Raw genomic sequence first — 15,222 nt, 5'->3', positions numbered from 1 at the left:
GGGCTGAGGGGGGGAAATAAGAGGTCAGTGGGGGCAGTAGGATGAGAAGAAGGGTTGGGGGAATTTGAGACATAGGCGACTTTCCCCCATTTCAAGACTGCAGCTGCTGGAGAGAGACTGTCCTCCTTCCTCACCTCAGCTTTGTGGTTGTGGAGACACCCATCCCAACTCAGTGGCTGCCAAGATGGGGGGAGGAGAGACAGATCTCCCCAAACTACTGCTAAAACTTAATGGAAATCACATGTCTAGCTAACCAAGCAAACAACATTCGGAAAGATGATTAAGGGGCATGCTGAGATCCTCCACCATTTTTAAGTGGTCCACAAAAAAATAAAGTTTCCGAGATAGAAGGTGAACCCATAGAGCAAGTTGGCATCTGACATACCATTAACAATTACCACCAACGGGTTTTTTGTTTGTTTGTTTTAAAGCAAATGATGATTTCTGGGAGCCAGCGGCAGGCACCTAAAGGCTCCTGATGTTCAGAGAGTGGACGTTTCTGCAATTTCAGATCCCATCAAGGTATCTCAAAGGGAACTCCCAGAAATCACTGGTCACTTTGGGAAATCTTGACCTTGACCCATACAGTGCAATGAACTAGAGCGTGTCTCAGCCAGTCCTTGTAGCCGTTTTTAAGATGCACACTGTGTTCAGAGAGCCAAAAAGTGAAGAACACAGAGTTAAAATAAGTACTCAAATATATCTTTTGGGATGCCATAAAATCTAATCAGTTTGATAAAAGTCTTTCATGTGTGCTGAATTGCTCTCTTGATTGGAGGAACAAAACAAGCTCATTTCATATTAACAAAAGGCATATCGTAGATAGAAAAGACTTCATACCATTTTGATTTACTCTATATGCATATGCTCAGCCCAGCTGAATTATAAAAGAACACTAGAGAGAAGACCGTGCATTCATGCTGGGGACTAGCAGAACTGAAGTGGCTTGGCTCAATCCCACATAACTTAGCACATAATTTGTTTCAGACAACACACACACGGAAGAATCAGCACAGCAGAAAATGATGTGAGTGTAGTTGATTTAAAAGATGTTCTGGTTGATATGGCAATGAGTCGGTAATACTACAGGGGACTCAAGCATATGCAAATCCTATGCATACCTTGATTGAAGCTAGGACCAGCAAAACTAAGGGCATGTCTTCACTATCTGCTGGATCGATGGGCAAAGATCGATGCAGCAGGGGTTGATTTATCATGTCTAGCATAGATGTGATAAATTGACTGCAGAGCACTCTTCTGACTCTGGTATTGCACCAAAACAAGAAGCATAACCATAGATGATGGGAGAGTGCCAGCTGTCGACTTACTGCAGTGAAGATACTGCAATAAGCAGTTCTAGGTATATCGACTCAGCTACATTATTCATGTCGCTGAAGCTGTATAACTTAGATCGATGGTCCTCGGTAGTGTAGACAAGGCCTAAGATCATGAATTGAAGGGCTAAATGCCGTAGTTGGCAGACTTTGCAGACTGATGTCCTCTGGGCTCAGGCACAGAAGGGGTTTTATAACACAAACTCTATAATGGATTACACATCTAATTCACATTTGTGGGATCTGAAAATGGAATCCTAACAAGTGGTTGTGTGGCTTGGTGAAACAATGAGTCATTAATCTTCTCACTTTTTGCTAATTCCTCACACCCCAAAGAATTCCACAACCAAACCTGCGCCCAAGCCAAATGCAATGATCTATTCTCCCTCCGAGGCACAATCTGAACCCTGCAATTCACCGAAATAACAGCATCACTGCTACTCCAACTGAGACACGGGTTACACTTAAAAGTTTGGTCGACACAGTTGTGTCATGGGGAGCATCAGAGGATTCTTCTATTGACCTAGCTGCTTCTTCTCGGAGAGGTGGACCACCTTCAGCACTAGAAATACCCCTTCCCTTGTTGTACGCGATATCTAGCCTATGGCGCTACAGAGGTAAAGCTGCTGTTGTGTAGATATGACCTCAGTCAAACTCACAGGATGGATTTGCCTAGTCTGCACCAGTTCCTACAATGAAGCCCTACAAGGTGCCTACTACAGGCACCCCTCCAATGGACAGGATGTAGCCAGGCAACGGGGAGATGCACAGATTCAGCTCCTTCCAGAAGCAGCCTCCCATGGCAGCTCTTCCTAAGGAGCAAACGCTTTCTTCCCAGCAGATCCCTCTTGGGGAAAGCAACATCGAAAACACCAAGCCCTGCCTGGATGCGAGTTGCCCCTCCAGGGTATGGTAACTCTCACCTCTTTATCATGTATCTTGCTTGCACAGAGCCCCAGGACAAGAACAAGACAGGAAACGTATCCCATTCAAACTGCAGAGGAATTGGTGAAGAGTCTATGCGCTACCTTTAATTGGACTCTGGTCCCGAGATTAAGCTTCTTGCTCTTAAATGGCATAGGGTACTAGCAGCAAATGGGCAATCCCTCTGTTCTGCTACCTGTCAGAGAGGTGGCACAAAGCCATCTAGCATTCTGCCAGGGCACCGGGCCAAGAACGACTCTGAAAAATGGGTCAGCACCTGCAGAATCCACCAACCCCTTCTACCAGCTCCTCGGCAGTTCTCAGAGCCAAGGTGGGCGGGGGGAGAGAAGGGAGGGAGAGAGAGAGAGCGAGCAAGCGTAACTTAGCTTGCTTCATGTCCTTCTTTGACTTCAAGTAAGAAGTGACAAAACAAGCTGCAAGGTGACCTAGCAGGAGCTGGGAACAGCAGGGACAAATCAGTGCTGATAAATGTGAATTTCTACCCCCTGAGGAGTAATAGCATGGGGAGGGGGTATATGTCCCAGCTACCACATCTCTCAGAGGACGGTGATTTTATTGTCATTTTTATCTCTTTCTTATTATCCTAATATTGCTTTTTCGTGTAATGAGGCTATAAAGATACTTCAGGGAAGGTGGGAAAGGGGTTTTGGAAGGGGAGATGCACCCAAGAGGGATCTCTTGTCTTGGAGAGGTAGGAGGGTCCAAGGGATGGAAAACTGGACTGAAAATCAGGAGATCTGGCTCTGCCAAGGACCTGTTGTATGTCCTTGGACAAAATCACATCAGCTCTCTGCACCTTTTGTTTCCTGGCCCATGCTTTGTGTGTCTAAGAATCAGCTCCTTTGGAGAGTTTCCAGCACAGAGGGGCTCTGATCTAAGTGTGTCTGCACCAGTGTTCCCTCTAAACTGAACGCTTGGGCAGTCACCCAGGAGGAGAGACTCAAATGCTGCCCAACTGATTAGCAGAGCACCCACAGCTGGCAGCATGTCTCTACTAATAGTGCACATCTGTGCATGGTTTGGTGCATATAACATTTATTCTGCACACATAAAATTAGAGGGAACACTGCTCTGCATTGCCTTGATATTGATTACATGTGCACGCTTGTTCAAAGACTACAGCATGAAAGTCGCAAAATCTGGCACTCAAGTTAGGAAATGCCAGAATTAAGGTGGCCCATGCCATCTTAATTTGCTTTCTCCCCCTCCCCAGTGCACCTGCATTATGATACAGTCTTGAATTGCATGGTTACACACTTTTTTCCCTACAGGACGCTGCCACACAAGACACAGACTAGACTGGGTTTATTTAATGATTTCATTTAATGGACTCGTTATTTTCTTTTAAACCACTTTGTTAGCCACAGCCTGGCCCTGGGCCTTATTTATTCATGCAAACCCTGCTCTGGAGACAGACTTGTTAACTGCCTTTTGAATTGCTCTATGGGGCTCACCACTGTTGTATCTGAGTTCTTCACAAATGTTAATCAATCAGTCAATCTGCACGACAGCTAAGGAGGTAAGGAGCTATTATCTCCACTTTACACAGGAGGAAAGGAGGAAGCAAAGAAAAATTAAGGCCAAAAGATGCCATTACTTTTGGGAGCCCAATTTGAGACATAAGACCTGATTTTTCAGTTGTCTTAACATTACGATAGAGCTTTGTATTTTCCAGCATCGCTTCTACAGACTTTGTTACAGTGGTGGGCGCTCAACGTTTCTGGAAATGGGCTCCATGTCTCATTTCTGGGCATCCAGAAATGAGGAAAACAGAGAATTAGGTCTGGGCTACTCTAGAGTGGAAGATCGACTTAAGATACGCAGCTCCAGCTATTTTAATTGCGTAGCTGGAGTCGCTATATCTTAAATCACCATCCACACAGCGGGAAGTCGATGGGAGCAAATTCTACTGTCAGCTTCCCTCACTCCTCGTGAGGAACAGGACTACTGTCCCTGATGGGGGCGCCTTCCGAATTCAATGCAGCAGCTCTTCATTAGACCCGCTAAATCAAACCCCGGAGGCGATGTCTACACCACATCTCTCTTGCGCAAAAGCCTATGCAAATGAAGCACAGATTAACATATCGCATTTCATTTGCATAATTAATTAGGGGGCGTTTTTGCACAAGAGGCTTTTGCGCAAAAGGGAGCTCTGTAGATGGCTCCTTTTTGTGCAAAAACCCCTCTTGCACAAGAGCCCTTCTTCCGACAGCCTGGGAAACTGGGTATGCCACATTAACGATTCTGCTAAGCCAGGGACAGTGGTGTGGGGGCTGGGAGTGAAGGAGTTAATGATGGGGGTGCTAAGTTGGCACCTTGCTCCAAGGGGCACACGTTCTACAGCCCAGTGGCAGGGAAAAAATTGCAAGGGAAGTACATCTCTGTGCTGCCGTTCCCCCAGCTGGGGACAGGGAGAGTGGCAGTGTGCAGAGCCGCTTCCTCCTCCGTACCACAGATGTTCCCGGATTAGGGACACCAGAGTACGGAGGTTCGTGTGCTCCTAGTCCCACCCATAAGTGCTGACGCTGCAGGTGTTCCAGCCCTGGAGCACCCACAGTTATAAGACAAAGGATGTTTGGCAGCAGGCAGCTCCCTCCCTCCCCTTAGGGCCTTCTGCCCATCAGCCACCATGCCCATCAACTAATCACAGAATCATAGAGCTGGAAGAGACCTCAGAAGGCCATCAAGTCCAGCCCCCTGCTCTAGGCAGGACCAATCCCAACTAAATCAACCTGGCCAGGGCTTTGTCAAGCCAAGACTTAAACACTTCTAGGGATGGAGACTCCACTACTTCCCTAGGTAACCCATTCCAGTGCTTCACCACCCTCCTAGTGAAATAGTTTTTCCTAATATCCAACCTGGACCTCTCCCACCACAACTTGAGACCATTGCTCCTTGTTCTGCCTCTTGTCACTACTGAGAACAGCCTCTCTCCATCCTCTTTGGAACCTCCCTTCAGGAAGTTGAAGGCTGCTATCAAATCCCCCCTCACTCTTTGCTTCTGCAGACTAAACAGACCCAAGTCCCTCAGCCTCTCCTCATAAGTCATATGCTCCAGCCCCCTAATCCCCCGGCTCCAGGTCCTCCACAGGCTATACATCAGCTGTGGCGTGAAGGAGGCACTGAGAGGGATGGGGTATCCTCAGGGAGGGGGCAAAAAGGTGGGGTGAGGGCAGAGAAGTGGGACTATGGAGGGGAGGCTGGAGTGGGGCAGAAGGTGGGGAGTCAAGTGACAGAGAGGAAGACAGCACCAATGGCCCCTACCTATATTAATTAAATGCTTCACAACATAAGCATTCTGTGAATCCCTTGTTCACCTTACGGAGGGATCAGAATGGGACCTAGCCGAAGACCATGCTCCGCTTAGAATCACAGCCTATTGTCAGACACACATGCCAAGAAAACGAGCATTCTAGGAACAGACCGTCAGAAGATTCTAGCGCACGAAAGGATCATCTGCTCTGATTTCTGTCTAACACAGCTCGTAGCACTTTCCCCCACACGGACAGCTCCAGAAGTAAAGCCCATTTGCTTGTCGCATCATGATCCATTATTTAAATAATTACTAGCACATGCACCGAAACATGGTTTCTATCATTGCTAGAATCCCTTTAAAAAGATCTATTTCCTCTCATTTCACTTCAGATCATGTGCATTATCCCCTAGACAGTTTTATGAATAAATGCATGCAATTATTCCAGGAATTCTCTGAAATGACAAATCCATCTCCTTCCAGCTGAACTTGTATATTCATCTTTTCGAGAATCCAAATCATTTTACCAGCCGCTGGGATGATTTCTGATGAGTGCAACAACTGATAAGTCATCTCAGTGAAAAGGTTTTCTCCCGAAGATACCAAGGGTAATTAAATAACTTTACACTGATGTTATATCACACTGAATGTGCTCTCCATATGTAAGTCCAGATGTTTGGTGAAGTCCAGAAGAAATTCCCCTCTCCCTTGCCCCATGGACAAATTTAGGGGCAGTAAAATACGTTTCAAATTTAATCAATTAGAAGAAGTTCCTTGACATTGACAAATATTTCCAACTCAATGTGTCACCACTGAGGCTGTTCAATCCATATAAAAGTGAAATAGCCTAAATCTGGTGGCTTTCCAGGCTGGCTGCAAAAGGCATCTGTTGAACAGTGTTTTGAAGAGGGTCGAGACTGCTTCTCAGAATGATGAAAGGGGGAAAGGAGCGTGCTTCTTTTTTTTTTAAATGGACAGTAAGCTAGAAAGGATTCCTTTTCTACGTTCTTTAATGCTGTTGGTATTATGATCTAAGGCACTTACAGCAGAGATGGGGCACTATAAACAGGGCCCAACTAAACTCTCACCCACGAAAACGCATCATGGACCGTGAAATCTGGTCTTGTGTGTTTGTATGCTAGATTATCCTTATATCAAGAGGGAGACCAGAGTTTCTCAAACTGGGGATCCTGACCCCCAAAAGAGTTGCGGGGGGGGGGGTTAAAAGGTTATTTTAGGAGGGCTACAACATTGTCCCCTTGGTTCTGTGCTGCTTTCAGACCTGAACAGCTGGAGAGTGGTGGCTGCTGGCCAGGCACCCAGCTTTGAAGGCAGCATCCTGCCTGCGGCCATATCATGCCATCCTTACGTCAGCCATGGTGCTGGCGGCGGCAGCTCTGCCTTCAGAGCTGGATTCCTGGCCAGCAGCCGTTGCTTTCCATTGGCCCAGCTCTGAAGACAGAACCGCTGCCAGGCCTGAGGGGAGCAGTACTACAGCCCCCCTTCTCTAATAAATTTCTGACCCAACTCCTACCTACAACTTTGTGTGTCAGGATCCCTACAATTACACCACCCTGACATTTCAGGTTTAAATATCTAAACATTATGGCTTTTACAATTTTTAAAATCCTAGGACTGAACTAGACCCACATTGACTGTAAATTTGGTAGGGTCCTAGCTATGGGGTAGTAAAGGACCACAAAATCCACTAAAATCCTCTAGCAGGCTGCTGTATGCAGGGGGTGGGGGTGGATCTTCCCAGGGGGTGTGACCAGCTGGAATGGGGTTAGGTTGGGTCCTGCCTCTGAGGGGTGGAAGGGTCTGGAACAGGGTGGGTTGGAGAGCAAGGCCACCTCACACTCATTCTGCCATGGCAGCTCCTGTCCCACAGGACAGGGTCCGGCTCCCTGCTTCAGACAGTTGGCTCTCACCACAGCATCATGCAATGCTCATGTGTGCAGCCAGGAAACCCCTCCACTCTAACACCTCATCCCCTTCCTGGCCTTGATGCCACCAGCTCCCCTGCCCTGAGGCAGACCTGATGCAGCGAGCGGCTGGTTGCCCATCCTGATATGTATCTTTGTTAAAGATAAACAAAAAACATTTCAGCACCTTAATAGATCTGGCTAGTTTCAAAAGTGCTGAGCTTCTGCAGCCCCTTGGACACCAATGGCAAGGGCAGGTTCCCAGCCTTCTGTACAAGGGCGTAAATAAGGGTATGTCCACACTACAGAGTTTTGTCGGAAAAGCAGCCGTTTTTCTGACAAAACTTGAGGAATGTCCACACTGCAATCGCGTTTTTTCACACGTAAATCGAAAGAATGGAGGGGTTTTTCCAACAGTGGTAATCCGCATTCCAAGTGGAAGAAGCCTTTTTGCGAAAGCCATTTTGCACAAAGGCACGCGTGGCTTGGGAGGAGGGTTTTTTGAGGAAGAGGCCTTAAGGAAAAAGCACAGATGGCCTGGTGGCCACTCCATACAAAGTAAATCACAAGTCTATAGTTCCTGTGTTCTGGCCCCTCTGAAGGCTGCAGGCACCCCGGACAAGCCTTGTGCCCCGAAGCTGGCCAAAGAGCAGCATTTCACTGCACGGCTCACCCTACCACAGGTCTTGCAAGCCACGTCCAAACCTCAAGCCCCCCACAATTCCCCTGGCCCTCGCAGGGAGCAGCCCCAGGGGTCCCAGGACCCACCCAGGGGGATAAGGACGCGCTCTATCGTGGTCTGGCCCGAAGATCCACTCCCTCCTCGAACTGTGGGGTGAGGAGGAGACATTACTGGATCCCCGGGCCAAGCGCTGCAACGTGGACATTTATGACTGGATGGCCAAGTCCCTGGCAGAGCATGGACACCCACCCCAGGTGAAAGAGCTCTGCCAGGGAGTTGTCTGGGCCAGAGCGCGCAGCTCGCACTCAGGGGCAGGACCACACAAGAAGCGCCATGAGATCTTGGAGGGGGTGGGAAAATGTCTTCCCCACCCATCCTCATGGACTCTCAGCGGGAGGTCTCCACGGAGGAGCGGGAGGGCCCAGGCCAGCCAACCACAGCAATGGCAGAGGAGACGGGCACCATGACCCTCTCCTTGGAGCCAGTGCAAGTGAGCCAGGATGCCTCCGGATCTTCAGGTGAGTGCTCTCGCTTTCACATACAGGGGAGGCGGGCGCACAGAAGGCGAGGGGGTGAGTGTCACTAGTGCTGCTGGGGATGGACATCGTGCTGCAGTCCATGTACATGCAACCTCATACTGCATGTATGTGCGGGGCGCGCGCACACACACACAGGCGCGCACACACGGGCGCGCGCACACACAGGCGCGCACACACACACGGGCGCGCACACACACACACGCCTGAGTACCCGCTTGCAGGCTCGGGAGGCCACACACATCTGTTCCTGGGGGGTGGGGAGGGCAGGTAAGCAGGCTACCCACAAGGGCACAGGCATGACCCCACACAGACCAATGAGTGCCGCACACAGCACACGGGCATCCCTGCATGTGCGAGACAGCAGCTGCTCCCCCAGACAGCGCCGAGAGCTGCACCTGTGTGCGCGGACCCCAGGGAGGGCCAGGGTGCGCCCAGCTCTTCTGCCACCCACGAGGGGATCCCACTGTGGCTGGATACTTCCCTTGACAGCTTGTCCGTGGGCCAGAGGTGTGGGTGGGAAGCTGGCAGCACAGTCCTCTGGGAATATAAAGGCCCCTGTGAGGCATGGCCCGTTGTGCAGTCCACACGTGGCCTTGCACCTGGGCCATGAACTGTTGGTTGCTGCTCACAGAGGATGGCACGGCCTCAGGGTCAGTGTCTGCAGGGATGACTGACTGCCTCTCCCTCTTGTGTGTTCTCCCCAAGCCGGACCCGCTGGGACTGAGGGCCAAGCCACACCACCGCAGCAACCCGCGAGAGCCCAGGGGGCCCGAAGGCGCGTCCAAGTCCATGAAGACCTGATGCACTAGCACATCAGTGTCCTTCATAACATCCACCAGATCCCAGCGCACAAGGTCCGCACGGACTTGGAGTGGTGAGATTGCGCCTGGGACCAGTTGATGCAGCGGTGTGACGTGTGTGGTCATGTCCCACATGACAGTACACCCGCCTGATGTCGCTGCTCCTGGCTTCCACCCTCCTGTCCCCGCATGCCCATTCCCCATCTGCCTGCCCCCCCCCGCTATGCCGATGGCCCCTTCCCCCTGCCCGCCCGCTCCCACTCCCGCCCCCCTACTATGCTTCCTGGACCCACCTGACCGCAACTCCAACGAGGTCCCCACAGCCGAGGTAGCACATCAAACCGGCCCTCCCCCTCTCAGTTATGAGCCTCCCTTCCCCTGCCCACCTTTTCAGAATCTTTCATTAATACAGACTGCATTTTTTTTGAAAAACAAACAGGTGTGTTTATTGGGAGGTCAGGGAAAAAGCTAAGGGAGGGGTAGTGGTGGGGAAGGAATAGGGCTGTGAGACAGAGGCTCTGGGGAAAGTTACTGGGATCCTTGAGAGAACCCCTCCCTCAAGGCCTCCCGGATGCGCATCCCAGCCTGATGGGCCTGTCGGATGGCAGCTGTCCGCGGCTGCTGGAAGGCTTGCCCCTTGTGGCCAGCGTCTGCCTCTCCGCCCCCTCCCCCCCAGGAGGAAGTCCTCCCCCTTCCTCTCTAAAATGTTGTGGAGGACACAACATGCTGTCACCACCTCGGGGATGTTGAGCTCCTCCATGTTGAGGTGGGTTAGCAGGCACCAGAAACATGTGCTGAGGCGGTCCAAGGTGCACTCCACCTGGATCTGGGCTCGGTTCAGGGGGGCATTGAATTGGTCCCTGCTGGGATCCAGGTGGCTGGTTTCATCAGCCACAGCATCAGGGGGTAGGCCGCGTCCCCCACGATACACACTGGCATCTGTACATCCCCAACGGTGGGGGGGGGGGGGGGGGGGAAATATGCCCACTTTCAGCATGTAGTACAGACTAGAGTTTCTGAACACACGGGCATTTGGTAAAACGTCCCCGATGGTTGACCAGTGCCTGCACGCCGCTAAATAATCGAAAGAGCTACTTATGTATTGGGCCACTTGATGGTCTGGTGCTCGGTTCGAGATGTGGATCCCATCTATGGCTCTGCCATAGTTCGGGAACCCCACGGCAACAAATCCGGCCATGGTCACGTCTAGGTCTGCCAGACGGACGACCCTCAGCAGCAGGAGAGAGATGATGGCCCTCACAACCTGAGGAAGGAGACAAAAATACACAAAACGGAGAAAGATGCCTGAGCCCTTGGGAGGTGCCCACCCTGCTCTCCTTCCCTACCCCTCCAAACATCCCACGAGCCACCTCCTATGAGGTCACTCCCCCCAGCATCAGGGCTGTGTGAGGGCGGGATGGCACAAGCCCCCAGGAACAGAGCTCTCCCACCTCCACTTCACTCCCACAGTCCCCCTCTCCCAAGGGTCCCTCTTATGCAACACTCTCCCCACACCCCTGCAGGAACTGCAGCCTGAGAGCTCCTTACCTCCATGAGGAGGGCTCCAACAGTGGATTTCCCCATGCCGAACTGGTTGCCCGCTAACCAGTAGTTGTCGGGGGTGGAGAGCTTCCAGAGGGTGATGGTGACCCGCTTCTCCAGGGGGATGGAGGGCTGCATGTGGGTGTTGCGTCTCTGGAGGGCAGGGGCGAGCCAGGCACATAGCTCCAAAAAGATCAAAACTGCCGCATGCAGAAGGTCGAGCCAATGCTGGTCGTCCCACTGCTCCAGGACTAGCCGGTCCCACCAGGCCGATGCGCTTTTGTGTGTGGACCCTCTCTTTCGCAAGAAGTTTTTTCAGAAAATCTCTTCCGATAAAAGCTTCTTGCGCAAGAAGCCTGCAGTCTAGACGTAGCCAAAAAGAGTCTATTGATTAGTCTACACAAAAATTTTGCACCAATATTGTTAAATCAAGGCACCACCACACCATGGGCACAGTTGTGCTCAGACTGGGATTTACAAAGGAGTCTGAAGTCCCAGTGCACTTCAATGAAACAGGAGCACCTCATGCCTGAGGCTTGAAAACATTGGCCAAAATCTCCTAATAAAATACTGTACAACAAGCATTAATCTTCAATATGGGACACAGCGGGAATCCTAGTTATAAAGTAATGGATGGTTTTGTTTTACTATAAACACTAGGGCTCATTTTTTCAGCTGTACTATAAAATTTTATACCACTTCCCAAACTTTCAGTCTGATTCGTTATCCGATTCCCTCTGCATGTTGTAATTTACTTACCATGCAAAGGTCAGATCAGTAGCAGCTTCTGGTCATTAGTGAGATCTTGTTTAACCTAGTATCCCTAATGACCAGACCAGACCATGGTACCAGAAAGTCTTGCCAAGACTGCACAGAGAGTCAGTAACTTAGAACCTGGGATTAGAATCCAAGATCCCAGCTTCTAATCCATTGTTGTTTCAGGTTGGATGCTTTTAGCTTTTCCCCTTCAAGATCATTTTACAAGCTGATGGCCTGATTTTCACAGGCACTCACTGCTTCCAGCTCCTTTTGATTAACAGTTGTGGATGGCCCACACCCTTGGAAAACAGGCATGAATATATTTTAGGGACATATTTTTGTAACAGACCAGTCAGTGCAACAAAACCAAGTCTGCTCCCAGGACTGTAGGCTGAGAACTTGGTGCTCTATTTAACTGCATTGTACTGAGTATGTGGTGTGTATGTGTGTAGGGGGAGGGGAAACGGGGGCTCCAACAGAAATACAGGGAGGAAGGGCTGGCCCATGACTATCCCATTATCTTCTAGATAACTCAGTTAGCCCCATTGTGACCACTTTACTATATTTATCAAAGTACAATAGTTATTCCTCCAGGTGCGTACTGGTTTGTATGCCACCCAAACCGCTCAATGCAGCCCACAGCTCAGCAGACCCAGACTATTTAACTGATGCGAGCCTTTCATTGAGCAGCATCCACCTTCTACCATTGCTAGTGGTTAAAAGATTGTCATGTGACTCAGTCCCCCTCGTCACTTGAAGGTGGACTATGGCAGCGTAGTTGACTTGGGTTTGAATCAGCCACAAGAAAATTGCGGCTAACATGGAATATATTGGCATAATTTCCACCACCACAAGCTACCAAAAGCACAGTACCCTGGGGCCTCCCTCAGCCACTGAGATCTCACAAAATCCTCCTTTACAATTGTCCAAAGAGCAAAATGATCTGGCTAAGGATACTTAAAAGACCAAGACTACATCTGCACTCGCTTGATCAAGAAAACTTTTGTCATTCATGGGTGCTTACAAAACCCTCCCCCGTGAGTGACAAAATTTTGTGGCAGCAAGTGAAAGTGTGAACATTGCTTTGTTGTTCTCCTGTTGACAAAGCAAAGCCTGCTCACTGGGGTGGAAGCATTTGGTTGGCAAAAGTGCTGACACAAAGCGTTTACACACATTGTCTGTAAGGGTATGTCTACACTGCGGCGCTATTTCGGGATACTTCCAGTATCCTGAAACAGCGTAGTGTGTGTCTTGACAGGGCACCCGTTATTTTGAAATCTCTTTCAAAATAAGGGGCGTACTATTCCAACATCCCAGTACAGGATTAAGGAACTTGTTGGAATAGAGGTCTATTTTGAAATTTGGTGCTTTGTAGACAGTTATGAACATTTCAGAGTTACGAACAACCTCCTTTCCAGTCTTTATAGCACCTGAGCGTCTATATATCTGAAGATCAAAAGAGGAGGGCTAGAACTCGGATCTAATGAAAATTCACTTTTGAAAAAGTAATCTGGAATTTAACAGAATGGAGACCATCAAATATTTCATGAAGATTCATCAAAAATTTTAAAAAATAGGAAATTACTATTCACCTTTGTACTTTATGGTTAAAAAGAAAAATTATACATTAAAATTTTCCTTAATCATTTTTAAATCACCATGAGCTACTCATTTATTTTTACTACAATCACATTTTTATAATCTAATTAGACTACCAACTTTCAAACAAAGGTTCCTAATGGGAAAGGCTAACACAAAATATAGCAACAGAAACAGATATTAATATATTACAACTTAATTTCAGAATGAACACATCAGATGCATCACAGAAGACCCACTGGACTTTTCCAGACATTATGAGATTGTGGGGCAAAGCCAGGAAGGCAGGATATATCCCTTGGGCTACAGGGCTGGATTTCCAATTAGGCTCACTAGGCATGTGCCTAAGGGTGCCTTATTTCTCAAACTATGTGCAACATGAAGGTGAGCTGTAGGCAGGATGGGGTGGTGAAGATGCACAAGGGGGTGAAGATGCACAGGAGTGCGTCAGGCGTAAATCCGGCCCTGGTGGGCTGTCTGTGAAGCCAGTCAGCCAATGGGGCAAGTTTCGCTGAGGCGTGCTGCCACTGGGTAAAGAAGACATTTGCAACAGCTTTCTGAATTGGCTGGTGGAGTTCACAAAAAAATGTCAGAGACCGTACAAAAGCTAATCCATGGCCCTACCAGTACAACATTGTTCCCTATGCTACTAGTCCTAGTCTATGGGACTAATTTCTAATTCCTGCTAGTCTAGAAGGTAACAGTAGTTAAGAGGTGGAAAAGATCTAGCAGATCACTACCTCCATAGACGGGTAGATTATAGTGCCAATGTATGTACTAAATGTTAAGCTGATACCTTTCAACTGATCTTATCAACATGTGCAGTATATTCCATCAATAAAAATAAATTGCTTAAATGTTTTCATAGCCTGAGTTGGAATGTTTCAGCCAGTTTCACTGTTGCATCCATGTGCAAATCATAAAGTGATGGTTATATAAAGCCACAATGCAGTTAATTATGTAAATGGGTTGCAATGGTAAAATGTAAAATTCCTGATGTGAAAAAACAGCTGCTTTGATAAGCATGTTCTATTTACGGTCATCTCCTTTTGCACTAGTAATACTTCCTTGAAAATAAGATTTGGAAATGCAGATTTATACCATTTAGCATTTTTCCGTCTGTAAAATGTGTGTAAATTTGTGGAAGGTGCATTTGTGAAGGGTGCCAGATTGGGAGTCTGGCAGAGCAAATACATGATCACAGAACAGGTAAGCTGCAAGATATAATGGCAAAGGAAGAAAGCTTCTACCCCAACACTGAAACTTTGAGTAGTGATCAATTCATTGTTAGTTACTGCTGAAAATGATCATAAGGTGCCAATTTGTGGTGAACCACCACCACCACCAAAGTGGACTGAGCACTAAATCAGATCTGATGGTAATTTTCAGTGTGCCATGTAACTATGCACAAGTAGTAGACAGTTTTCAAATCAGAAAAGGCAGCAAAACCTATCCAATTTCAAATTTTTCATGTGCCACCGTCCAATTCACCTGAATACAGTTACACAAATCACTAATGTAATCAACACTAACAGTGAGTCTCTGCAGCATTCCAGTATCTAGACCACAGAAGGAATAAAGCAGGGGTGTCCAAACTTTTTTCAAAGAGGGCCAGATTTGAAGAAGTGAACATGCGTGAGGGCCGTCCCCGCACTCTCAGCCCCAAGGCGGAGGGCCCGCAGGGTCGGAGGCGGGCAGAGAGCGCAGGGCACGCCGGCCTCACGGCGACCCGGGGGCAGGGCGAACCCGTAGCCGAGCGGGGGAGCGGGGCTGCGGACGTGCCCTACAGGGCAGGCTCTAGGACCGCGGAGGCCATGGGCCGCGGCGGCGGCATGGCTGGAAGC

The sequence above is a fragment of the Pelodiscus sinensis genome, chromosome 23 (genome assembly GCF_049634645.1).
Source record: "Pelodiscus sinensis isolate JC-2024 chromosome 23, ASM4963464v1, whole genome shotgun sequence".
Classification (NCBI taxonomy): Eukaryota; Metazoa; Chordata; order Testudines; family Trionychidae; genus Pelodiscus; species Pelodiscus sinensis.
The sequence above is the reverse complement of the archived record's forward strand: the minus strand, read 5'-3'. Positions refer to the sequence as shown.